We start from the raw sequence: 26,638 nt of genomic DNA, 5'->3' as shown, positions 1-26,638 counted from the left end.
GCTGTAAGACTGGCCTATTTCATGTTTGAAAACTAAGGTTAAGAACTTGATAGAGAAAGCCCCTTTACAGGGTCCTCCAGCATATAAGTCTATTTAATTTTCCCAGTAATGTCTGGGATTTTAAATGCAGTATTTATGTCCCAGGGGAAATTCTGAAAGGCAGAGTTTTGTCCTGGATCTTAGGCAAGTGAATTTAAAAATCATGGTTTTTGGCATATATTTTTTAAAAAGCTCAGTTTTGGTGGTCTCCTCAAAAGAAGATCCATTTTGTGGTCTACCCCCCCCAAAAAAAGCTCAACAAATTTTGGGGTGTCCTGGTTTTTACTTTTTGAAATATGGCAATCCTAACAGAATGGGCACCTTTGTGGAGACACAGTGCAGCACCATAGTGGCTGTTTGTCCTGCCTCTGTTTCTGTATTCTGGGAGCATGAATGATGGGAAAGAAACAGAAAGCCTCTGAAGGGCACTGCAGTGTGAGGGAACAGAAGAGCCACAGGCATTTGCATGACATGAGTATGTGTTGGTACCAGGGAAAGTACTCCAGTGACTCAAAAGTGAGGACAAAATAAAAAAATTCCTTCCAGTAGCACCTTAAAGACCAACTAAGTTAGTTCTTGGTATGAGCTTTCGTGTGCATGCACACTTCTTCAGATACACTGAAAGAGAAGTCACCAGACCCTTCTATATAGTGAGAAGGTGGGGAGGGGTATTACTCAGAAGGGTGGTGGGAATGGGTGATTGGCAGATAGCTGTGATGAGCCTGTTGACAACTCTTAACGACTGCAATAGGTCTTACAGGAAAAAGCAAGGGGTGAGAAGGTGAAAAATGGCTTTGTCATGTATAATGAGATAAGAATCCAATGTCTTTGTTCAGACATAAGTCCATTGAATCCAATGTCTTTGTTCAGACATTATCTGTAACTCAAAAGTGAGGAGTTGAGGATGGTCCACATCTTCTGAAGCGCAACACAGGAATTTTACTTGGTGTTACAGCGCCTCTCTTAACCTTCACAAAACGGGAAGAAGGGCATGAGGCGAAAATGTACAGGGGAAGAATCCAATACCTTAAGGCATAATACCATATCCGTGCAGACTGTGATGTTGTCTATCTCACAGAATCAAATTATGCTATAACCAGTACTATGTTGTTGTTGTTCATCATACTGTACACATGCCCTCCAACATTTCTCTGATGAAAAAAGGATGTCCTGTTCCTAATAATAATAATAATAATAATAATAATAATAATAATAATAATAATTTTACTATTTATACCCCGCCCTTCTGACTGGGTTGCCCCAGCCACTCTGGGTGGCTTCTGACATATATAAAAACACAAGAAAACGTTAAACATTAAAAAAAACTTCCCTAGGGCTGCCTTCAGTTGGCTTGGAGGTCGGATAACTCCATACCTTCCAACATGTGGCTGATGAAAATAGGGACATCCTACCATACCCTCCGGCATTTCCATGTGCTGCGCTGGCTCGCCAGATGCAGCTTTTCATGTTGGCCACGTGACCCGGAAGTGTCTGCGGACAGCGCTGGCTCCCGGCCTCTAGAGTGAGATGAGCGCACAACCCTAGAGTCTGTCAAGACTGGCCCGTACGGGCAGGGGTACCTTTGCCCTTTACCATACCCTCCAATATTTATTCAATGAAAATTGGGATGTCCTCAGGAAAAGTGGTACATTCTGGGATCTAAACAGAAACTGTAGTCTGGGACTGTCCCTGAAAAATAGGAACACTTCGAAGGTCGGCTGTACAAACTACAAACTTTAAGAAATATAAGATGAATTAACGTTTGCATTACTTTCCCCCCCTTCAATGCAGACATTCAGCTGCCTGCAAAGCTCTAAATGGTTTATTTGGGGAACGTTGCTCCTTTTTAATAATGCACACTCCTAACACACTAATGCCTTTTGTATCATTACTAATTAATGCAGGTAATTTCAGTACTTTAAATCAGTAAAAAGCTACATCTAATCTGTAAAGATATTAGTGTAGTGCAAATAATGCTAACAACAACAACAACAAAATCCTTTTCACGTAGAGAAAATTCCCTAGTATGTATATTAGCAAGCAAAAGCATCTATTTCAGCTGCTTATTTTACTCATTCTTTTAAAAAAACCTTCCACAGCTTTAAATGAATTAATTGCAGTTAAACTAGATAATTCTTTCTTGTTTTTACCCCCTCTCCCCACGCCAAAAAACCTATAAATATGACATAAGCAGATTAATACTGAACACAATGGGTTGTTGGGAGGCAGAGGTGGCATTTTCGTTTTTTAAAAAATCCTCCTACAATTGAAGCATCTTGTTTAAATCCTTATACACATTTACAAATTCATCATCTTTCAAGGCTGAAAGATGCAGATAAGCAAAGCTCTGTCATTTTACATCTTTCTACATCTGCATTCTGCACTTGCCTTTTAAAAAGGCATCTCTCCACATCCTAGCTAACGAAATGTTTTGTTTTTAAAAGTGAAAAGAATTAATGTGGGAAATGAAACAAGCTAGAATGAGAAGAGACAATCCCTAACTTTTCCTGAGCAGTGGATTATAGAATCAGTGCATTTTTGTTCCATTTATGTGCAAGTTTACTAGGCGTCTTGGACTGGTTTGAAACCTCCCAATGACGTCAATGGGCCAGAGAAATTAGAGCTAAGCTAGACAGCTGCACTGCACTGAATCTACTGAGACTTTATTCTTTTCTCTCATGGTGACACCCGAGACAGATATTATCAATCAGGCGCTCCTGGCTCAACACCAAAGCAGCAGTGTTTCAGCATTCTGAACCTTGCAATTGCAGCAATTAGAATAGCACAGAGCATCTTAGAAATATTATTGCCCAGCATGATTATTAATAATCCAAATAAAACATAAGGTTTCATATATAACTGCAGAGCCATTAAGTATGAAATCTGCTTACTGATCTGTAACATCCTTTAAGGGGGGAAATCCCAGTAGTAAAAACTGGGAAATCACATTAAAAGGTTTTAATTTACTTCCCTTAAAAGTTTTCTTTCTTTTCTGCAGTGAGGAATTATAAAACCAGCACAGCAGATGAAGCAGTAACACCTCTTTCATAATCTAAAGTAACCTGATTTCTCTCTCTCTCTCTCTCTCTCTCTCTCTCTCTCTCTCTCTCTCTCTCTCTCTCTCTCTCGTTCAGTAATACATAGCAATTATTCTAGTCTCCCTTGACTATTAAATATAACCAATAGACCTATATATAGAGACAAATATTTTCCCCTCCAGAACGCTTTGGTTATTTCTTTATGGCCTACTCTAACTTATATTGATTTTACAATATTCTCAGCTTTAGTACAGATTTCTTTCCAACAAATGCTGCGCTGCCTAAAAAGAGTCAGCAATGGAGGCGTGGAGACCGTCGCTGCCTTGGTGAGGAAAACCTCATGTTTCAGTGAAGAAACTGACACCTGTCTACAGCAATTGACAGGGTAGAAGGAATTTAACCCCCCAAGGTACCCCACAGTGGTAGGCCACCTCCAAAGAGAAATGGGATTATTCCTTTGGGTTGTCCCTCTTTGGAGTGCTGTGAGAGTGCCAAGCCTCCCACCCCCTGCCTTGGATTGCCCCTGGTCTGGGGGGTAGGGGGGTCCCTCTGGAGGGGAGTGAGCTCCCTTGTGAGCCTCAGGGCTGTCTTAAGCATATACGGCGCCGGGGTGCAAAGATCCGCCCGGCGCCCCCCCCCCCGGTTGCCCAGTCCCAGGTGCACAGGAGAGCAGAGCCGGCTGCCCACCTCAGCATCTCACCGGCTTAAGCGCCCCCAAACTTGTGGCGCAGAGCCACCCACAGCTTTAAATTTCAAGGCAAACTGGCATGGAAGAGTATGTTTAAACCTCTTTCCTGTTGGCCAGTTCATACCATAATTCTTCCCAACCAGGCTTTTTGCATGGAGGGAAAAATATGGCTATCTGTATCTCTTTTCAGTTGAAAGAAAAACTGATCAGCCGGCAAAGTGTTAAGTTGCATTTTTTTTCTCCTCTCCCCTCCCGAGTTTGTTTGCAGAAATTGCCTGCTTCAAAGTGTGGTGACAAAAAGAAAAAAGCTAAGATAAAAGGTACATATAGGTAAGTGTAACATGTTGTTTGTCCCTGAACCTCACCCCAGGTTCATTTTCTACTCCAAAACCTTTCAACTGCAGATTGGATTTGGTACTAGGGGAAAATATATGCTCTCTCATGCGCATCTTACAATTGTGGCCGCATGTGATGAGTTACAAAGAAGATAATTTGTGAGGAGCAACTATGATGAGAATGCTCACCCACGTTCCTAATTCTACTACTTTCCTAAACTAAGGAAATGAGTGTGGAGACGGCTGATAAAGAGTCAAGTTAATCAGTTTTGGGTCAGGCACTTTTCATTTAATCTGCATTGTGCTTTGTGTGCCAGTTGCAGAAAGGCAGGGCAGAAAGGAGAGTTTTGCAGACAGAGCATTATGCATGCCAGGGAACTGTGCTCAGTTTTTATAATCACCAGAGCTAGAAATACAGACGTACGGCCCTCAGGAAGTGGAACTATTGAACAAAGCTTCCAACAGGGCTATGGGCAGACATGGCATTTGCCAGTGGCTCAGTGCCAGATTTATGTATAAGCTAAACAAGCTATAGCTTCGGGCCCCACTCTCTTGGAGGTCCTAAAAAAATTTAAAGGAAAAAAACCTGGATGTACATTTCCAAAATATAAGATAAAAAACAAATGAAATAAAACCTACATACAGCAACAGTGTTTTGTGCTGTGTAGGTGCCTATGATGTAAATAATGGGCCCTGCCTGCTCCCTAAAATATCACTGGTTTGCTCATTTCTATATATAGGGTGCCTACATTCTGCATGGACTGGTTGCATGGCAACCTGTGCAAATGGCTTTAGATACCCATTAGATCCATAAATCCCCATATATCATATATTGCACACAAAAAACAGCAGCAATTTGTTGTTGACAAAGGACATATACAGGGCCCCATTATAGCTTAGGGTCTAATCAAACCTAAATCCGGCCCTGAGGTGGCTTATAGTTTTAAGAAATTTTAAAGTGCTGATAGCATTGCCTTCAGTTGCCTCTTCCTAGTAATTAGAGGGTACAGTTGCTAACATCACAGATGCAGTTTTATACAAACTTTCAGGAATCTGGCACCTGGGACATCACATCAGGAACGCCCCGTGAAGTATGCTTTTAGATTCAAGCATGTGCACACATACTCAGATTTTCTTTATGTATTAGATTATAAATCCATATTTCATCTGCTGCTTGTGGGCTATGTTCTGTTAAGCTTGCAGCTGGAAGCTGATCCTACAGTTCACAGTGAGTAATTGCATATAAGCTATTGATGGCCATAGGGAAAGACTGCTGAAGGTTACTGTGCTAGCAAAGCTGTGATGATCTGATGTGTTTTCCAGTTCAGTCACAGAGAAATAGGCTTCACAATCATTATAGCACAAAGCCAGGCATCGCAAGTCCCATTCTTAACTCATTAAACCCAGCACTCAGTAGAAATCAATTGGAATTTCTGCTGAAGGAATACTGGGATACAAAAGAGGAAGAGACATGTAATCACTAGGATAGTGAAGTTTGCCAAATAACCTTTTTTTGTAAACAGCTTCCTGAATTGATTATATATAGACTACACAAACAGCTTCCTGAATTGATTATATATAGACTACACACACATTCCCAATTATGTGAATATAAACATGCCTGTATTTATGTTCTAAATCTCACACATTTGCAAACAAGGTCCATATTTAATATAGTCCCATATAAGACGTTATTTAACTAGAAAATGTGACATCCATGAATATACCATGAGATGGACCAGAAATTTAAAATGTATTACATAAAAAAGGAAAACATACAAGATAGGGGGGATGTCTCAATGTCAGATTTTTTTTTTTTAGCAGTGATGAGTGGGATAAAAATAGGTAAGGTAAAGGTAAAGGTACCCCTGCCCGTACGGGCCAGTCTTGACAGACTCTAGGGTTGTGCGCTCATCTCACTCTAGAGGCCGGGAGCCAGCGCTGTCCGCAGACACTTCCGGGTCACGTGGCCAGCGTGATGAAGCTACTCTGGCGAGCCTGCACCAGAGCAGCACATGGAACGCCGTTTACCTTCCCGCTATAAAGCGGTACTTATTTATCTACTTGCAGTTAAGTGTGCTTTCGAACTGCTAGGTGGGCAGGAGCTGGGACCGAAGGACGGGAGCTCACCCCGCCGTGGGGATTCGAACCGCCGACCATGCGATTGGCAGCATGTTAATGAAATCTGTAGAATTAATCAAAATGGGAAGCAATAGTTGTATATATAGGATAAACCTCATGACCCAACGCTTCGCGTACACTGCATTCCCAAAGTGACTACTTTTAAAGCAAACCAATATCCTTTATACTATATTTCACCATCTGCCATGGATGCTTCAGTTGAGATTCCTGCAGTGCAGGGGGTTGAGCTAGATGACCCTGAGGGTCCCTTCCAAGTTCACAATTCTATGAAGACAATAGAAAGGGTAATGTAACCAACATCTTATTAGGATGGTAAAAACACACACAATCCCTATATTAAAAAAGCTCAGTGAGCAAGAAGAAGAAGCACTGAAGCACAATACTTTATTACCACAAACACGCCCCCCCCCCATTGCTTCATCTGATGGAATTTTCTTAATCAAAACTATGGTTAAACAATGCATTCTTTGTCTTTATTTGACTGTAGTTTCTTGAGTATGTGAAAATATTTGTCTTTCCTGTTTTCCATTGTGCTTACAGTCTCCTGCTATCTCTCTCCTAAATAGGAAATTTGAGAGAGTAGGAGACCAATTATAGCTTCCTTTAATGCCTAAATTTAAGAATTAATAATGTGCTAGTTCCAGCACATTCAGAGATGGAGTATTATGCTTTAAAAAAATCTGATTTAACTCCGGCATCAATAGCTGAATTTTATTCATGAGAAGTCAGAATGACTGCAATGTGGAAGTCTGCATTAGGGACCCTGAGATCTCCTGCTCCTGGTCTGTCACAAATTTCCTATTAAACCACACCTTCCATTGCCAAACACCCCCACTTCACTGCCTAATATATACAATAAAGCTAATGTGCCCATCCACTTTTGCCTGTAGTATCCTTTGGATTTGTAATGTTCATTAATGGGAAAGAGATTGGAGTTACTGAAATTCCTTTTAAGCCTGCTAAAACATCCCATCCACTGAATATGCTAGAGACAGGCTTCTAGCACCACAGAGGCTCAGTCTTCACTGCAGACCTTACTCCTGTGTAATCGAAGACACAGGCAAAGCAATCTAACCATCCAGTGCGAACAGTGGCAGGTTGTTGGCACAACCTTCTATTTATTAGGTAAAGGGTAAAGGGACCCCTGACTATTAGGGTCCAGTCGTGGCCGACTCTGGGGTTGCGGCGCTCATCTCGCTTTATTGGCCGAGGGAGCCGGCGTACAACTTCCAGGTGATGTGGCCAGCATGACTAAGCCACTTCTGGTGAACCAGAGCAGCGCATGGAAACGCCATTTACCTTCCCGCTGGAGTGGTACCTATTTATCTACTTGCACTTTGATGTGCTTTCAAACTGTTAGGTTGGCAAGAGCAGGGACCGAGAAACGGGAGCTCACCCCGTCACGGGGATTTGAACCGCCGACCTTCTGATGGTTCTGTGGTTTAACACACAGTGCCACCCGCATCCCTTCTATTTATTACATCCACATATATTACTGTACACTCCTCAGCCACTCACCCCGAGATACAGGCAAATGGCTCTTTAATCCACACTCCTCCAGTGCGAAAAACATAGGCTTGATGGAGTTCTCCTTTATGAACCTGAACAGCTATGCTCATACCCTCCTCCTTACCAAGCCAAGACTAGAGAAAAATACTTAAAAGGATGAGAGATGAATTATTAGAGAGGCTGTGTTGCATTTTACTGATGAGGAAGGGGCTATTTGCCTGTGAGGTAGTGGGTCATGCCAGTACTACAGCCCCTTCAATCTGTGTTTGGATTTTTTAAAGTATTATTTCCAAAACACAACAACAGAAAGCAAAATAAACAGAGTTGCATTATGTATTGCTGATACAGGGCAATTCGTTTAACATTATTTTTGGAAATGTTCTGCATACTGCATTTGTCTTTACCTAGCCTCTCAGTGCAGTTCAAAATATGCTTCCTTTAAAAAATTAGTTGCCAGCCAGGGTCACAGAAACCATATCAGAATATATGAACACACAAAAGCTCCTCTACAAACAAATCACATAAACAAAGCTTTTGGGCAGGCAGGGCAAAGTGATGGTGTTTGCTCAGATCAGAAATTTATAGTGAGATAATGCAACGGAGAGCTACCGGGTTTTAGGACGTCCGCAGCACGGCTCTGGTTAGACTCAGTTCCATCATTACCTTCATTTCTCCTCCTCCTTCTCCCCTCATGTAATTATAGCTATGAGTCAACAGTGATGGGAGCTTGAAGGTTGTGCAAAAAGTACTGGTTGCCTATATCTGTTAGGAAGACAGAGGTTTAGAAATAGAATTGAGGGGAAGAGGGCCCTGGTGGAGACTGGGGGGGGAGTTTTTGTGTGGGCAGAGGTGGGTGGCTCAGAGACAGAGACTTGGAGTCAGAGAATAAGGGTTTACATAGGCCTGGTGGAGAATGGGGGGCAGGAACTGGGAAGTTAGAGTTTTTGCACAGGCGGAGGCAGGTCAGTCAGAGAGAGGGGGTTCCGGTTCCCTCCTGTTTGGTGGAGAACTTTGAAGTCATTTCTGCACCAGGTAAAGTAATTTTCAGCCCCCCAATTCTCCCCTGACCTGTCTTTTATTTGCCCAGCCAAAGGTGGCAACCTTACCTGCCCTATGCTCCTTAAGGTAGCTTCCTGCTTCCAGGTGCTAGTGTAGCAGAGAACAAGTCCCATCACCAATGTTAAATTAAGATTCAAATGCTGGTCTGGTTGCCTTCTACTGTGTATGTGGATGGGGGCCATGTTACCATCTTGCTCTGGATGGCTGTACTAAGTAGCATACCATTAATGAAGACGCATCACCTAATGAATGCATCGCCTAAAGAGGGCACAGCTTAGCATGTTCATTTAGATGTATAAATGCAAATACAGAAATAGTTATTATAATTTAAATAGAAATAGTCAGTCTCACCACAGGGGAGAATACTGACCAGGTGGCATCAGTGGCGTAGCGTGGGTTGTCAGCACCCGGGGCAAGGCAAGTAATTTGCGCCCCCTAACCCGTGGATTTGCGCCCCCTAACCCTAACCCTGGTGCGGCCGGCCCCCCCTGCACCCCCCACGCTACGCCACTGGGTGGTATGTGTGCAGCCTCCTGATTAGGTGCTAACTGCTGGTGGGGAACTTCAAGGCCCTTATTTCTAACTTCTTCTGGTTCTTTATCTTGAAACCACACTTGGACTGGTCAGCCCTTGAAATACAGGCCATGTTCAAATAGAGAACTGCCCTCTGACAGCTTTTCAAATACAGGACTTTCCTCTGTAAAGCCACATTAGTAGTCAGACTAGCTGAAATAACTAGGTAGAGGAGGTTCCTGCCTAATTTTTTCAAGTACACAAACATTTGGACCACCCTTCACCTCTTCTTGGACAGTATAAAATGTCACTCTATGAGGTTCTTTGCACTTGGTTCCATGAAGGCACAGTTCTTGACTAATTGCTAAAAAAGGGGCGGGGGAGCATTGCTACTTGGACCTGCATTCTGGCCAACAGCCTTGCTGTAATACTTAACAGATTGGAAGTTATTCAAAGCAATTAATATGCCTGCTTCCCGGCATCAGTAACACAGCCTGAAGTTTTAAGAACTAGCTATGATTTAGGGTGGTGGAGGAAATAGATTAAGCCTTCAAACTTTGCCTGCATAGGTATTCCATTAATATTATTTATTACCTTTACACCTACACTGTCTTGAAAGTTCAATGCAACTGACAACAGCATATCCACATTTAATTAATCCTCAAAACAATGCCTGGAGGTAAGTCTGCATTATTTCCATATTGCACATTGGGAACTGAACAAAGAACCATCAGTTTACTCAAGGCCACTTGATGAGTGGATAGCTGATGAATGGAATTTGAACTTGTGATGCTGCCAAAATTCACTATATCAGCCTTCTGAATATAAATGGTAAGAATTGTGCTGCGTGAGATGTATTTTCTGTTTGGTTTTCGAAGCCCAAATACAGTTTATCCTGGGGGCAAGCGGAGGGTTCACCCCATTACTTATTTCAATTCAGATTCAATTTTGGCTATCTAAACCTAGATTTAGTTCAGGGCCCCATTATTCATATAATTTGCAGAATCTGACAAGACAAAACATTAACACTTAAAGCAAAATTTCTATTTAAAAGTTCATAAATCCAAATGACAGTGCTTCAGTTATTTAAACAACAACAAGAAGAAGAGCTTAATAAGCTTTCATGAGAAATTACAGCTTTTGGTAATATTTAAAATGTCCAATCACTTCAGAAACTGTTGATTGAAATATTTTGAGCCTAATTTAAAAATTGCACATGTCTCAAGCAGATAAAAAAGCATAGGACTTTATGTAGTGGCATTCCTTCTGCTCAAACACAACATAAACTATAATACATGATTATATATTACATTTTCAGGGTCCGAAACCTGCTGATCTTCCAGTTACACTCCTAGTAGACTGATAATAATGCTGGACACAAAGTTAAAACTATTGGGGTGAGTACTGACTACAAGAGACTGCCTGATTTGGGTCAAAATCTGAAAGTCTGAAGCTTTGTATCTACCCAGTCACTATTATGGGGAAATCAAGAAATAAATATGACTTTTTTTTTATTTGACAGAATTAGGTGAAATTTGCAACTTAGCAGCCTCTGTTGTGTGTGATATATGTTACTCTATGCAGAATGTTTCTCTGCTATTGTAGATTTAGTCTTTGCATAATCTGGAAACAGCACTTGTGAGTCAGGAGATAATATTTTGTGTGATATGTAATAATCACACCACACTGGCTTATAAACTGTTGTAAATATTACCAGGGTACTCTGTAGTACAGAATTAGATCAACACTACTATGTGCAAATGCTCCCACTGCCCAGTGCCTCCTTTATGCTAGAGCAGGCTGGAGTATTTCCTGAACCTTTAAGCTTCTTGTGGCTCAAGAGGATTCATTCTGAGCAATCTAAAGCAAACCTTTTAACTCACCCCCAATGTGTTTGCACTGTGTGGAAAGTCAAAGGACTCTACAACATCTTCTGTAATCCTCTCATGCGTATGTTAGCCATGTCTCTCAATTCCCCAATATCCTATTTTAGGAAAGTACAGGTCTGTATCCAATGCTAATCTTTGTCAGAGTAGACCCATTCAAATTAATGGATATAACAAAATTAGGTCCACTGATTTCACTGGGTCTATTCTGAGTAGGACTAGCGATAGATACAACCTACAGAACAGCCCAATAAACAAAATTAGGATGTACCTCTGCAGAACTCTGAATGGATGAGAAGAATTATTGTCAAAAACTTATTATTTATGCCACAGGGAAAGATTAAAGTAGCAAAAACAAAAACACGGGGGCCCTGTTAACTAAACTTTCATCACAGTGAGACCATGTCATTGTGCCACACTTTTTTGCAGATCCAGTGTCAATGTCAGATATATTTTAAGGGATTAGAAGCTTCGGAGGCAGAGGTTCTTAGAACTGGTAAGAATATGTGTGGTGGTATGGTCAAACGAGGTAAACCTGAAAGTGTCCAGTTCAAATTTCACATCAGACATGAATGAATTATGTGGTCTTAAGCTAGCCACTGTCTTTTAGTCCCACTACTAGGAGGAACTGCCCCAAATTGCAGTTGTATACTAATGTAAGACTACTATCTGTATATCAACATAAAGAACCCCACCCTTTAATTCAAGAATTCACAAATGTATTATATCTAAGAGGATGTATTTTTGGAAATACCATTCTACCTCCAATTGCATTGCAATGGCTGAATTCAAACAACATTAATAAACATCTGCATCCCCCCAAAAAAAGCAGTTTGTATTTTAACATTGGCAAAGGAAACTGTATTGATAAAATTATGTCGAAAATGCAACACTGAAAATGTTAAACTGAAATTAAAAGCTACATATTCACAGTCTATATCATCAATTCAAGTTGTTTCATTTGTTGTGCAGTCCTTGTAAACAAGACACGTCGACTTAACTAGAACTTTATCCATAGGATCGGTAGTTCATGTCTATTTACAGCCATTTCCCGCAATCCTGTCAACAACATTTAAGGCAAATTTTGCTATCACACCACAAAGAGAGTATTGTACCAAAATTGAGGAGTGCTGATGCAATGAACCACAAAACACCAGTAACATTTATGAAACATTTATCTTTCTTCCTGCCTTGCTGTATATTCTAATGCATGTTTATATAACACAATTGTGGGTTCAGTATATTTATAGCTATCTTTCACAAACATAAGTAAATTCATTGGTAAAACAAACTTACCATATCCATGAATGACGGCGACTACAGAAATTATTAATATTTAACATCTTCCAATTTTTTGTTGTGTTCTTAAATTTAATCAGAAGCTGGTTTTCTAATTTCTCCATAATTTGCTTAACTTGCACACAGAGCGCTCCAAAAGGTTTTTATACTCTGTAATTGAGTATCAGCTTGCATTTCAGTTTGGATGTCATACATATACAAATATATATATGTATGTGTGATGGGACGATGAGCTGCTTGTGCGTAAAATGCAAGTCCCTCAGAGTTTGATCAGGTTTTCAAACCTCTGCCTGTGACGGAGCCCCTCCAGCATGGCTGCGTCAATCACTAGTAGAATCCGAAAGTGGCTGCTTTCGGAAACGTTTCCAACATAAAAGCTCCTTAACGGAAACACGTCGTCTGGCCTCTCGGCGTGACAGTTTCCGTCGAGGTGTGGGTGTCCCTATAGGAGGTCCTGAGACCTCCCCACTGGTTTCGCTTGAAGCGTCTCTGAGCCATCCCTCCGACTCACTTTCCCTTGGAGTTCTTGCTCGCCCTCTACTGGTTCCCTCTTCCGCTGCTACTGCTCTCTCAACCTCAGGGAGCCTTTGCACCTGCGGCGCTTTAGATGTCAGTTCCCTGACATCCACCTCCCCTCCAGGGCCCCCTTCACCCCCTCCCGTCTCCTCTCCTACTGGCGGTGAGGAGGTAAAACCCCTGAAAGAACCTCCCTCATCTTCCGACGTCGCGAACACTTCCTTCCACTTGTTGCTGTTCCTACTCTCTAGGTACTCTTCGTCATCAGAGTCCACTCCATCTTCCAACTCCGACTCCGCGAACCCTTCCATTTCCTCTTCCTCATCGGTGGTGCCGAAATACTCCCTCCTAAACCTTGCTATAGGCTGAGGTTTCCTCGGGAACCTTTGGTGGAACGTTTCTGTTAAAACCTCGTCATTGACTTCCTCTGCACTTACCCAGGTGTTTTCTGACTCCGGTTCCCCTTCCCACGCCACCAAATACTCCACCTGATTACCCTTCCACCTGGAATCGAGGATTTCCGCTACATGGTTGCGGCGTTCCCTCTCTTCCAAGGCTGGTCCCCTGACGTGCTCCCCTTCACGTCCCCCCCTGTATGGTGACAGTAACGACCTGTGGAACACTGGGTGCAATTTCATGTGGTTGGGTAATCGGAGTTTGAAAGCTACCGGGTTGACCTGCTGAATCACCTCAAAGGGTCCCAATCTTCTGGGCCTCAGTTTCTTACAACCCCCTTTGAACGGCAACCCTTGGGTTGACAACCACACTTGATCCCCCACCCTTATGGTTTCACCTTCCCTTCTGTTCTTGTCTGCCTGCTTCTTATATTGTGCCTTGGCCCTTTCTAAGTTGAGCTGGAGCTGCTGATGGATGGCTTCCATCTCTTCTACAAAATGTTCAGCCGCTGGAACGCTCCATCTCTCCCCTCCTTCCCCTGGAAATGCCCTGGGGTGACACCCGTAATTAGCCAAAAAGGGACTCATCCCTGTGGACACATTCTCCGCATTATTGTAGGCAAATTCTGCCAACGCCAACTTTTCGACCCAATCGTTCTCTCTGTCATTGACATAACACCTAAGATATTGTTGAAGAATGCCATTTGCCCTTTCCGCCTGCCCGTTGGTTTCAGGGTGCCGGGCAGTTGAAAAATTAACTTCCACGTGTAGCAAGCTCATGAGCTTCCTCCAGAACCTGGAAGTAAATTGTTTGCCTCGATCTGAGATCACCCTCGAGGGAGCCCCGTGCAACCTAAAGATATGTTCCACAAACAACTTCGCCGTTTCTTCCGCTGTGACTGCATGTGAGCATGCTACAAAATGGCACATCTTAGTTAACAGGTCTACTACTACCATGATGGCTGTTTTCCCCTTGGACCTTGGCAGATCCGTCATAAAATCTATTGATATCGCTTCCCAAGGCCGTTCTGGTGTGGGTAAAGGTTCTAATAACCCTGCCGGCGCCCTTCTTTCCCCTTTGGCTCGCTGACATTGGTCACACCCTCTTACATACTCCCTTACATCTTCCCTCACCTTAGGCCACCAAAATTCCCTGGTAACCAACCACATGGTTTTGTGTTGCCCAAAATGTCCCGCCGTGGGGCTATCATGCAACTGCTTGAGTACTCTCCCCCTCAATTCACCTTCGGGTATATACAGTGCCCCTTTGTAATACAATGCCCCATTTCTTTCCTCAAAACCTCCGGGGCTCTCGCCCTCCCCCCTGAGACCTCTGAGCTTATCCTGGGCATATTCATCATTTTCCGTTTCCTCCACCAGTTCCCGTTGCCCCACCAGCGCCGCCCCACACACCCAGCGGTCCTCCGGGATGACATGTCTCTCTTCGATCACCTCCTCCCCTTCCCAATATTCTGGTTTGCGTGAGAGCGCATCCGCCCTGACGTTTTCTGGGCCTGGCACATAACAAATCTCAAAGTTAAATTTGGAGAATTCCTGTGCCCATCTCACTTGTCGTTGGTTGAGCACTCGAGCTGTTCTCCAATACTCTAAATTTTTGTGGTCGGTGCACACTTGCACCTTGTGTTGTGCCCCAATTAATAAATGTCTCCACCTCCGGAATGCTTCGTGAATGGCAAGTAGTTCCCTGTCATACACCGTGTAATTCCTCTCGGACTTATTCAGCTTCCGCGAGAAGAAGGCACACGGTCTCCACTCCGACGCACTCCTCCCCGGTTGAAGAAGGACCGCCCCTATAGCCCGGTCGGATGCATCTGTTTCCACTCTCATGGGTTTTTGTAAATCCACATGCAGAAGTTGTTCTTCCGAGGCGAAAGCCCTTTTCAGTTCTTCAAAGGCTCGATCCGCCTCCACCGTCCAAACAAATTTCTTCTTGCTGCTGAGGCAGTCGGTGATGGGCGCCGTCAAGTGGGCAAAGTTCTTGATGAACTTCCGATAAAAGTTCCCAAACCCCAAGAATCTTTGCACGTCCTTCTTGGTCTTCGGTGTCTTCCATTCCAGTACCGCTTGAACCTTGCCTGGATCCATGGCCAATCCCTTGTCTGACAAGCGGTACCCCAGGAATTCCACCTCCTTGGTATGAAACTGGCACTTCTCCAGTTTCACCCACAGCTGGTTGGCTTGCAGCCTGCCCAACACTTCTCGAACGTCCCTCACATGCTGTTCCTCATCTTCCGAATACACCAACACGTCGTCTAAAAAGGCCACACAGTTCTTGTAGAGCAAAGGTCCCAGAACGTGGTTTATAAAAGCTTGAAAACAGGCGGAGCCCCCTTGTAGACCGAAGGGCATAACGAGGTATTCAAAGGCTCCCAAAGGGGTAAACATGGTGGTCTTCCATTCATCTCCCTTCCTTATGCGTATCAGATTGTACGCCCCCCGCAGGTCCAGTTTTGTAAAAATCTTTCCCTTCCTTACTCTGGTCAAAATGTCGTCAATTCGGGGCATAGGGAAAGCCAGGGGCTCCGACACTGCATTGAGGGCCCTGAAGTCACACACCAGTCTCGGTTTGTCTGTGTTCTTTTTGTCCACAAAAAACACTGGGCTGCCCCCCACCGCTCGGGACTCTCTGATGAAACCTCGCTTCAAATTTTTGTCAATGAACTCCCTCAGCTCCTGCATCTCCCTGTCTGACATGGCGTACAGCTTGCCTACTGGGAGTTGGGCCTCTGGGAGTAGGTTGATTTGACAGTCAAAGGGTCTATGCGGTGGCAGTTTGTCTGCTTCCCTTTCGCTGAATACGTTGCTCAGATCTGCGTATTGCGGGGGCACCTTCCCTTTGCCCATCACTTCCATCCCCGCTAGGGTGACTCTGTCTCCTCCCGAGACCTTCCCCTCCTTGCAGTGTTCTAGGCAATGCGCTGACCCAAAGGAGACCACCCTCTGATGCCAGCCCACTAGCGGATCGGGTAGCGCCAGCCAGCTCATCCCCAAAATGATGGGCGCTCCTCCCAGGATGGCCACATTAAACGCTATCTGTTCGGTGTGCCTTGCCACTCTCATTATCATCGGGACAGTCTGTTGGCTAACTTCTCCCCCCAACAGCTCTCTGCCGTCAATCGTAGTCACCTGCAAGGGGTTACTTAAAGGGATGGTCTGTATCTGGTGCTCAGCTGCAAACTCCTTACTCATGAAATTACAGGAGCTGCCTGAATCCAAAAGCGCCTTGACCTTTAGTGGGTGTCCGTTTGGCAGTTCTAGTAACACCTCTATCACTAAAGCAGGTCTGGGAGGTTCTGGCATGGGCACTTTCATTGCTCTTTGGCCTGGCTGCTGTGCCCCGACGGTGGCAGCCAGGCGTTGGCTTTTACTTGCTCCTTGCTTTCCTCTTCCTTTCCCCCAACAGCTCCTGCCATCCCTTGCCATTCCTTTCTTTGTGGGCAGACTCTGGCAAAGTGCCCTGGCTGTTGGCAGAGATAACATCTCTTGGCGCTCTTTCCCTCCTTCTTCCGCCCTTCACTGGGATTTGAAACTGCGCGCGCCCGCGCTGTTCCAACTTCCATCGGCTCTGCCGGCGGGAAAGATGGCTCTGGAATGTCTGGAATGCGGAACTCCCTCCAACGGTCTCCTTTCCCTTCCCGCCTTTCCAAAGCCCTCGCCTCCTGGCGCGCTCCTATGGCCAGCGCAGATTTGGTTAATTGGTCCATAGACTCCGCCCTGGGCCCCCGGGAAAGCTCATCTTTGACGGTTGAAGAAAGCCCCTCTTCGAAAAGCATTTGGATGGGCTCCGCCGATAGGTCCCACCCCAATTTATGAATCAGCATAGTAAATTCAGTCCAGTACTCACGGACAGATCTGCTTCCTTGCTGGCAAGCCATTAACTGCCTTCGCACCACCCCCTGCTCAATATCGCTGGAAAACATCAGGTCCATGGCACGAAAAAACTTCCTCGTGTCCTTTAAGATCTCATTATTCGCTGCCATCAGGGGTCTAACCCAATCTTTCGCCCCGGATTCGAGATGGCCAATCACATACGCCACTCGCGATTCCTCGTCGGGGAAGTCATCAAACTGCAAGTTTAGAGCGTATTGCATCTCTGTTCTAAAGGCATGATAGTTCCTGGGATCCCCCCCGAATTTCTGCACCAATCCTGGTACCTTTCTGGCGAGCGGGGTGGTTTTCTCCTTTCCCTTTTCTGCATCCTGAGCCCTCCTCTCCTCAAGCCTCGCCGTTTGCAGCGCCAACTGGATCTCCAACGCTCTGTACCTTTCTTCCAGGCTTGGACCCCCTCCAGCTGCTCCTGCACCCCCGGTTCCGGCTGGGTTGCTCATGATGCTTCTCTCTGCACAAGCTGGCTTTCGGTGACTTTCGGATTGCTGTGATGGGACGATGAGCTGCTTGTGCGTAAAATGCAAGTCCCTCAGAGTTTGATCAGGTTTTCAAACCTCTGCCTGTGACGGAGCCCCTCCAGCATGGCTGCGTCAATCACTAGTAGAATCCGAAAGTGGCTGCTTTCGGAAACGTTTCCAACATAAAAGCTCCTTAACGGAAACACGTCGTCTGGCCTCTCGGCGTGACAGTTTCCGTCGAGGTGTGGGTGTCCCTATAGGAGGTCCTGAGACCTCCCCACTGGTTTCGCTTGAAGCGTCTCTGAGCCATCCCTCCGACTCACTTTCCCTTGGAGTTCTTGCTCGCCCTCTACTGGTTCCCTCTTCCGCTGCTACTGCTCTCTCAACCTCAGGGAGCCTTTGCACCTGCGGCGCTTTAGATGTCAGTTCCCTGACAGTATGAATGCAAATAATTTGCTATTCAAAATTCAAGGGTGCATTCAGAACATCTTCCGTGGCCTTCCATAGTTCCCTGCTTATATCAGAGAGAAACATCTATTCTTGGCAAAAAATATCTTGACTGCAGTTTCCTGTTTTCATTTATATAATCCTCCCCCAACGATAATGAAATCCAAAAATGAGAAGGATAAGCAGGAAGTTTATTCACTGTCCAGCCATCAGCTTCAAAGTGAAGTCCACAGTGAAATCCAACATTTGTGGATATGTTTTTAAACTTCACTTACTCGTCATCAAGTTCTTGAACTTCACATTACTCCTGCAGCTGCAGTACCTCTCATTTGACTAGCTCAACACTGCTTAGCATTTCTGAGTGAGCTGGAAGCAGTCCTAACACAGAAAATTGAATTTCGTCAGTGGCATAATACACTGGTAAAGCAGCACAGGGTGAAAAGTGTTTAGAAAATATATTGATTGTTGTTAGCTGCCCTGAGCCCAGCTATTTTATTATTATTATTATTATTATTATTATTATTATTATTATTATTATTACTTCTCATCCTTAGCCATTGAAAGTAAAAAGAAATAGAGTGCTACTTATAGCATCAGCACTTACAGCTAAAGATACCAAGTGAACATTTTACAAGATTTAAAGTCTGTAGCCTTTGAGCATGTGTGCGCGGCGCACATGTGCAAATAGAGGCACAAGGAATTTTGTCTATCAACTTGTTAACTTTCAAATCAACAGCCCAATCAGTGATAGCCAAGCATGAAGGGTCTACTTTTAACAGCTTTCCATGGTAGCTGCCTCCATGTAGCAAGCAGTTTTCCTGCCATGGTTCACTTTTTGTTATAGTTGCAAGCCTAAAAAAAATGCAGTTATGTGGACAACAATCCCATGTCTCACATTGGGAAGCTGTTGCAATTTAAGATGGGGTGGGGATGTGCTGGTTCCCAGGGCTTCTGAGAATGTAAATTATGTTCTGGAATTACTAGAAGAGTATAATTAAATTGAGTCCTGCGGGCCAAGTTAGTCAATACTTTAGGGTGTTATTTTTAATTATTTATAGATAACATTTGTATCTTGTATCTTCCATCCAAACAGGATGCCTCATGGCATAAAACAGTACAAATAAAATAAAAATACAGTTTCAAAAGGTAAATTAACAAACAATCCCACATCAGCACAAAACCAGCAGGAAAATACATCAAAAACAGCAGATAGTGCCATAAAGTGCATGTTTTGACTTGATGTCTCAGTACACCCATTCAGGTCGAGGGAGCCGGCGTTTGTCCAGACAGCTTTCCAGGTTATGTGGCCAGCCTGACTAAACCACTTCTGGCACAACAGAACACTGTGATGTAAGCCAGAGTGCTTGGAGATGCCATTTACCTTCCCACCACAGCGGTACCTATTTATCTACTTGCACTGGTGTGCTTTCAAACTGCTAGGTTGGCAGGAGATGGCACAGAGCAACAGGAGCTCACTCCATTGTGGGGATTCAAATCGCTGGCCTTCTGACTGGCAAGGCCAAGAGGCTCAGTGGTTTAGACCACAGTGCCACCCGCATTGAAAAGGTGGCTGAATCTTCTGTCCTTGTTCTCCAAACCACATGTGAGTGGCATATAACAGGGCATGTCCTGATGTCCACAGCTAGTTGCCAGGTTCATGCAGGGAATATCCAGGTCCTTTTAAAGTGCTAAACAGTAAGCGCCAGGCTAGGGGCACATGTGGATAAGTGGAGTGTGTCAGTGCACGTTAACAAACTAGGTGGGAAAAAGCACACATAAAAGGTGTGAAAGGAGTCATACACCACTGACAGCTTTGCTAATTACTGAATATATATATATACTATATATATATATATATAGTATTTTTTTAAAGGCTGTTTTCAGGGGAAGCCCCATACAAATGGGCACAGGATTTCCATGTTCTTAATTGTTTTTAAAAATAGTAGGGGGGGGAGGCATTACATAGAAGCACAATTTTTGCAGGGAGCCCCTGATTACAAGGAGGCTTTCATCAGATTCAAAGGTAATTCTAAAAGATGTGTTATCACACCGTACAAAAGAAACGTAGGCAGCCTAGCAGCAGGCTAACAGCATGAATGCCACTGAAACAACCTCAGCTATCAGCTGAACAGCTAGCCGCTAGCTGCCAGCAGCATTTAACAATGAGTCACACATTGCTGCTGGAAGAATATCATTATTGGCCTGACTTTTGAAACCAGTGTTGGACAATAATGCCTGTGCATTCAAGTGATGGGCATAAAGAAAAGAAAAATAAGCACTTACGCCATTTTATTAATTGTGGTTTTCAGCGAGAAAGTTTAAACCTTGTTTTAAAAAGGAAACACTGCTGCATATGAAACACTAAAACAAGTTTCAATGGATTAAAGAAAAATAAAATGCTGGCCAGAAACATCACGTGCCCTTTACAGGGATTTCCCACCCTAGGAAGAAGTAGAAAGCTTTATTTCATTGCCCTGACTGACATTTAAAATTAACCACTTTACCCATGTGACAGTACTGATGGTATAATTAGTGCTCATATAAGAGGACTCGTAGAAAGTTGTGGCTGCGCTTTGTATTTCCTATATCTTCTGTGTACCCATTCCCTTTTCATATACCCCATTTTCTTGCACACTGTATAGCTTTCCACCAACATGGCTATTGAGGCCTACTTGACCTGCCTCAGTGGGTTTGCCTATGTCAATGCTACAGGACTAGGAGCTTAAGCTACAGAGCATTGTGATCAGCTTATACCAATGAGTTGTGAACGGATCAAAAGAGAACTCTGTAAATACAGCAGCGTGGATGAATGGGTGGTTCTTGAATTTCCAAGCACTGTGGATAGCACCAACAGCATCAGCGAAAGCTTTTATCAAAAGTTATAAAAAAGACTAAGTTGTTGTTCAGCATCACACGGGATCTTCTGACGCTCTTTGATTCTCAGTCCAGTGTTTCTACAGCAAACCTAAGCTGTCTACTTGGCTCCAGGAAGATGGGCTAAAGTGCATCCTGGAACTTTGCATGGATGCCTGCTTGGAAAGATAGAAACAGAGCATGTTAATGGTGACTTCTGCTGGTTTCAGTTGGAATGGATAGTCCCTGTGCATGCAGCCTCTCAGTAGGACCATCTATCTGGTGTGCTTGTTTCCTTCTCTTGTCCTCCAGCCCATATACTCTTCTCATCCCTTCCCCACAATGTGCTCATTTGATCCACTCCTCAAATGGCTGTTGACTTATAGGTGCAGCTGTTTCAATGAAGAGGATGCTAGTGGACTTAAATCCACGTTTTGTTGTGACCTTTAGTCTTCAGTTCCTGCTTACTTCAGCTGAGATGTTTCTGTTCATGGGCAGAGGACATATTTGGAGAGCTATAGAGATCTCTCTACCTATGGACAAAGAGCTTGGAGCCCTATCCCAGGATTTCTTTTGTTTTCTGATATCTCCTCAATGCATGTGGTGACAGGCAGCTTACCGGGGGCTGTATTAGCTGTCTGCAGGTTCTATGGCTATTCACCGTGCTTTTTTGTTATGATGGTCATAAAATATGAATTGTGCATCGCTCATGCAAGGTTCCCACTTTTACGTGATGTCCCCCAGAGTGCAGCATCATAAGACAGAGTCCTTGGTGTTCAGTAGCCCCCTGACTTCCTTGAGAAGTTTTTTGAGGATGCATAGTGGAAGTGAATGATGAACAATGTTGGATACAATCTATGCACTCACACACATGCAACAGCAGCAGAATTCTGGATGCAATTTATCACTTTCAAAATTCAATTACTTTTGCTCCTAGAAGTGAAATGGAGTTTTGGCCCATTTTCATGCTCTAGAAATTGCAGAGTCTGTTAGCCCACATCATTAAAAGGACGATATTAACATGCTTTGTATTGACACATAACTGTGGTCCAGAAATGGCATGTATATTTTATGCTCAAGCAATCTGTCAGATAAGAGGAAGTCTGAAAAAGATGCATGAGAAAGAAACTCCCACACACCCCAGCTAGATACTGGGTACATTATTATATTTTTTTGCTATTTCCTCCTGATACATAATACATATTTATGGACATGGCAGCTAATTTATTAATCCAATAAAATACTGACAATAAGGATAACTGTAGAATCACAGGACTGAAAGGAACTCATGTATAATATCGCCCCACTCTCTGCGTGCATGAAATTCAGCCACCATTCACCCCCTATCCATATCACCTAAATTATAGTAAGTCACAGAGAACAAAAGATCTCACACCTGAGATTTTTCGATGATGCAACTAATCAACTGGGCAAATCATCCGGACAGCACAACCAAAATTAGCCCTTAGCGTTTCTGTTAAACTACACAAAACTAAGAATAGTTCCAATTTTTAAAAATGAGCCCTACATTAAACAAAGCTTTATTAATTTCCAAATGAATCTGAATTACAGGTGTAATGGATATTTGACTTGCCTGAAGTGACCTGGGACACATCTGAGTCAACATCAAGGATCACTTAATGATTGTCTGGGAAAGCTTCTTTAGCATCTAGATGCTGAGTGGCTCTAAGCAAGCCATAGACTTGTAAGAGGTAAAGTAAGAGGGCAGGGAGGAAGAGAGCAGGGGCTCTAAATTAGATGAACACAGACTTGTACAACTTTAGCAAAAGACAGAATTTTCTCCATGGAGCCTCTTTTATTCCAGGAATATCATCTGGATGAAGCAGAGTAAATTGGAACATTTTTGGAAGCCTAGCTTCTTCACAGGAAGATGTAAATTATGAAACAGTTAAAGTTAAAGGTAAAAGTAAAGGGACCCCTGACCATTAGGTCCAGTTGTGACGGACTCTGGGGTTGCGGCGCTCATCTCGCTTTATTGGCCGAGGGAGCTGGCGTACAGCTTCTGGGTCATGTGGCCAGCATGACTAAGCCGCTTCTGGCGAACCAGAGCAGCGCATGGAAACGCCGTTTACCTTCCCGCTGGAGCGGTACCTATTTATCTACTTGCATTCTGAGGTGCTTTTGAACTGCTAGGTTGACAGGAGCAAGGACCGAGCAACGGGAGCTCACCCCATCGCGGGGATTCAAACTGCCGACCTTCTGATCGGCAAGTCCTAGGCTCTGTGGTTTAACCCACAGCGCCACTTGCGTCCCTTATGAAACAGTTAAGCATCCAGCAAAACAATTCTCTTTATATATAAAAGGATTGGGGAACCTGTAGCCCAGATGTTGCTGAACTACCCTCCTGTCATCATTGACCATTGGCCATGCTGGCTGGAACTGTTGGGGGCTGAAGTGCCATGAAACCTGTAGGACCGCATGTTCCCCATCCCTGCTATGTAATATGCACTGACAAGTCTACTGCCTCTGATAGCTCAGTCATTAGAGCACAAGACTCTTAATCTCAGGGCTGTGTGTTTGAGCCCCACATTGGGCAAAAGATTCCTGAATTGCAGGGGGTTGGACTAGATGACCCTCGTGGTCCCTTCTAATTAACTGTGAAAGGTATGGGAGCCCAAATTTTGAAAGGCTGGCTGCCCCCAGTCAGTGATAGCTGTAGGACTATAAACAAAACATTACAAACTAATTTAATAACAAATATTGAAACGCTAAACTATAAAACTGGCAAGTCCTTTAGGCGAGAGAACCTGTTAATAGAAAGGCAGGCCACCGAATGGTTCTGCCCATTAAATTAACTTCCTCTTGCACACAATGTTCAGTAAACATACTTGGCTTCATTCAAAATCAGCTCAATATTTATGAGCTATCTCTGAAAGCATTCCAAAAACAGCTCATCTCTGTTGGCAAGTTCTCTCCTGGCTTGTAATGATTGCTGATGCTCTTCTGTGCATGTGCCTATTGTATTGACTCTGGAAAAGGTAAAAAAAAGAAGTGTGGAACTTAAATGCGCATAACCCTGTGAAAACAAACACAACCTAAAAACTAGGAAATGTTTTAGAGCTAGATGGGAACATCACTGCTTAAAATGTTTACAAAATCATGATAATTGACCTGAAGAGAGAGGGCACACCAAACAGAAACTTGCTTGACTGAATGGTCTGGTCAGCTAGTTCACAGAAAGTGATGAGAGTTTCACTGAGAGTAAGCTTACTGAAGAACACTTAGCACAGATGCCCACCTAGAAGCTAATGTGCAGAACTTCATTTTACACTGTGAGCCGGTGTCAGGCTTCAGGGGATCCGGTCCCCTTCCCTCACGGCTGGCAGCCAGAAATGGGAAAACAAGAAGTTCTTACCATGGTATTTTATTCACTATTCACAGAGAGAGAGGGATGATGCTGACTCTCAAACAATGGCATTGCTCCGAGTAAAGTCCCACCCCCTCCGTCTCTCCTATTCTACTTCATCCCTGCGCTGGCTGATCTGTGCTTTCTGCCTCTGAGCTTTCTGTTCTACTAGAGTCATACCTTGGTTTTTGAAAAGCTTAGTTCTCGAACGTTTTGGCTCCCGAACGCCACCAGTGACTATTCCGGTTTGCGAACTATTTTTGGAAGCCGAATGTCCGATGGGGCTTCCGTGGCTTCCGATTGGCTGCAAGAGCTTCCTGCAGCCAATCAGAAGCCGCGCTTTGGTTTCTAAATGTTTTGGAAGTCAAATGGACTTCTGGAACGGATTCTGTTCAACTTCCAAGGTATGACTGTACACTCAACGCATGCTGGGTCCTTGGAGAGGGAGGATTAGGAATGCTTTCCAAGGACACTAAGTCCTAGGTCTAGTCTCTGACAGCCAGAGAAGTTTTTATGGAAATATATCCAGGCAATATGTGTGGTAGAATTTGTATGTTGAATCGGGTAACTGTTATGCCTTGGGTGACATAACATATGTCTCCCCTTCCCCCAGGTATGTTCTTGTTAATGAGAATAGACTGACAGCTGTTCCACGGGAACAGGAAGTTTCGGGGGCACGTTTAATTCACTGAAAATAGTTCTAGTATCCTTCCCCACAAAAAAGGGACTTCTCGCAGGTATTTTAAAAACATGTCCACTTCTTTGTTTCATTCTGAGATGCTGCAGGCACCAATTTCCTGGCATGATCATCATAACCAAACTGGAATTGGAAAGAACAGCTTTGGAAGCAATGCATGGCTGGCTGGCTGGCACCTCCTGTGATAAAACCTTTACCACGCAAATTCAGTTTGGCAACCAAGTTTGTCTGCTGCCCAAAGATATGCAGGAATGCCAAAGAATGCAGAAATTCACAATTTCCCAAAACCAAAGCAGTCTGTAGTCTATAACACATAGCTCCCAACACCTAAGTGTCCTGGTTTAACTGCGGCTCACAAGGATTGGCTTAGATATGCCATTTTGGTTTGAATTCAAGTTGGACAGCAAAAGAAGAAAGGCAGAATCAGTAGCACAGCTTTTCTAGGTCCACCCCAATAGGAGGTGACTTACGAAAATCTTCTCTGTGTATGCATGGCAGCTGCAAGCACTTGAGAAGTACATCTAAAGCAGCACATGCTTTAGATGGGACGGGGATGGTGCTGTGTGTACAGTGCTGTGTGTACAGTGCCCCCAAAACACATCTGCATCAGGCAGTGAATGCACATTATCATTAGGTGTGTACACACTCTAGAGTTGTTCATGTATGCCAAAAAGTAACCTGACTTAGCATAGTGGCTCAGAGGCAGAGCTGAGAAAGGAATCAGAAAGTACGCAGTTTGGATCTCACACCTGGCATGAAATTGCCACGTGGTTTTAGGCAAGCTCTACTCTTTTCTCAGCCTCAGTCCTTTTCCCTGTCACCAGCTGTATGGTAAGGAGGTTTACACAATGTTATGCCTATGCTTGGGGGGGAGGGGAGAATTCAGCCTTGGAAAAAATATCTCCCCCTCTTCAAGAGTTTCATTTTAACTTTTTTTATTTATTTACAAACCCTCGGAGGCTAATTTATGCAGCACAATAGCGCTGATTGATTTTTAAAAGGATGAAATTGCTTGTGGCTTCCAACAAATTACTCAGCTAGACCAAATCCATTCAACTCAGTCATTATTACTGACTATACTGCTTAATACTGCAGAAACTCTGATTTGCAATTCAAATTTCTATGTCTTCAACAGATAGCATGTCTGTAAGTGTGATCTGCACCCTGTAAAGTGGTAAACAGGGATCACACGCTGCCAGTTAAGCAAATCCTCGTGCAAGAAGAAGTAAAGAAAAATAAAATTTACTGGAGAAAACGAACTCAAAGAGCCAAATGTTTATGGCTAGTGCTAGTTCTATAAGTATATTGTTCTACATTTCATTATAATGTGATATGTTGTCAGTGTCAGAACTGCTACACACGGTCTAAACATGCTGATCAGGGATGCAGAATCACCCCACTGCTTTTGCAAGCATTCGAATCAAATGTTGTTGTGTGCTGGCGGGGGAGGGGGACATAATTAAGGGCTTTAAGAGTTTTCAATGCAGA

At 43.8% G+C, this 26,638-nt stretch overlaps 1 protein-coding gene and 1 long non-coding RNA gene across 3 annotated transcripts in view; one reads left to right on the top strand and one right to left on the bottom strand.

The window, feature by feature from the left end:
• PDE4B (phosphodiesterase 4B) overlaps nucleotides 1–26,638 on the bottom strand; it is a 250,155-nt gene that overhangs the window by 84,221 nt on the left and 139,296 nt on the right. The gene's annotated exons all lie outside the window — the stretch shown is intronic.
• Nucleotides 1–26,638, top strand: part of LOC309372381 — a 95,158-nt gene that overhangs the window by 67,442 nt on the left and 1,078 nt on the right. The gene's annotated exons all lie outside the window — the stretch shown is intronic.

The sequence above is a fragment of the Podarcis melisellensis genome, assembly GCF_964234715.1.
Source record: "Podarcis melisellensis genome assembly, chromosome: 6".
NCBI lineage: Eukaryota > Metazoa > Chordata > Lepidosauria > Squamata > Lacertidae > Podarcis > Podarcis melisellensis.
Note: the sequence above shows the minus strand (reverse complement) of the source record. Positions and strands in the feature narration are given on the sequence as shown.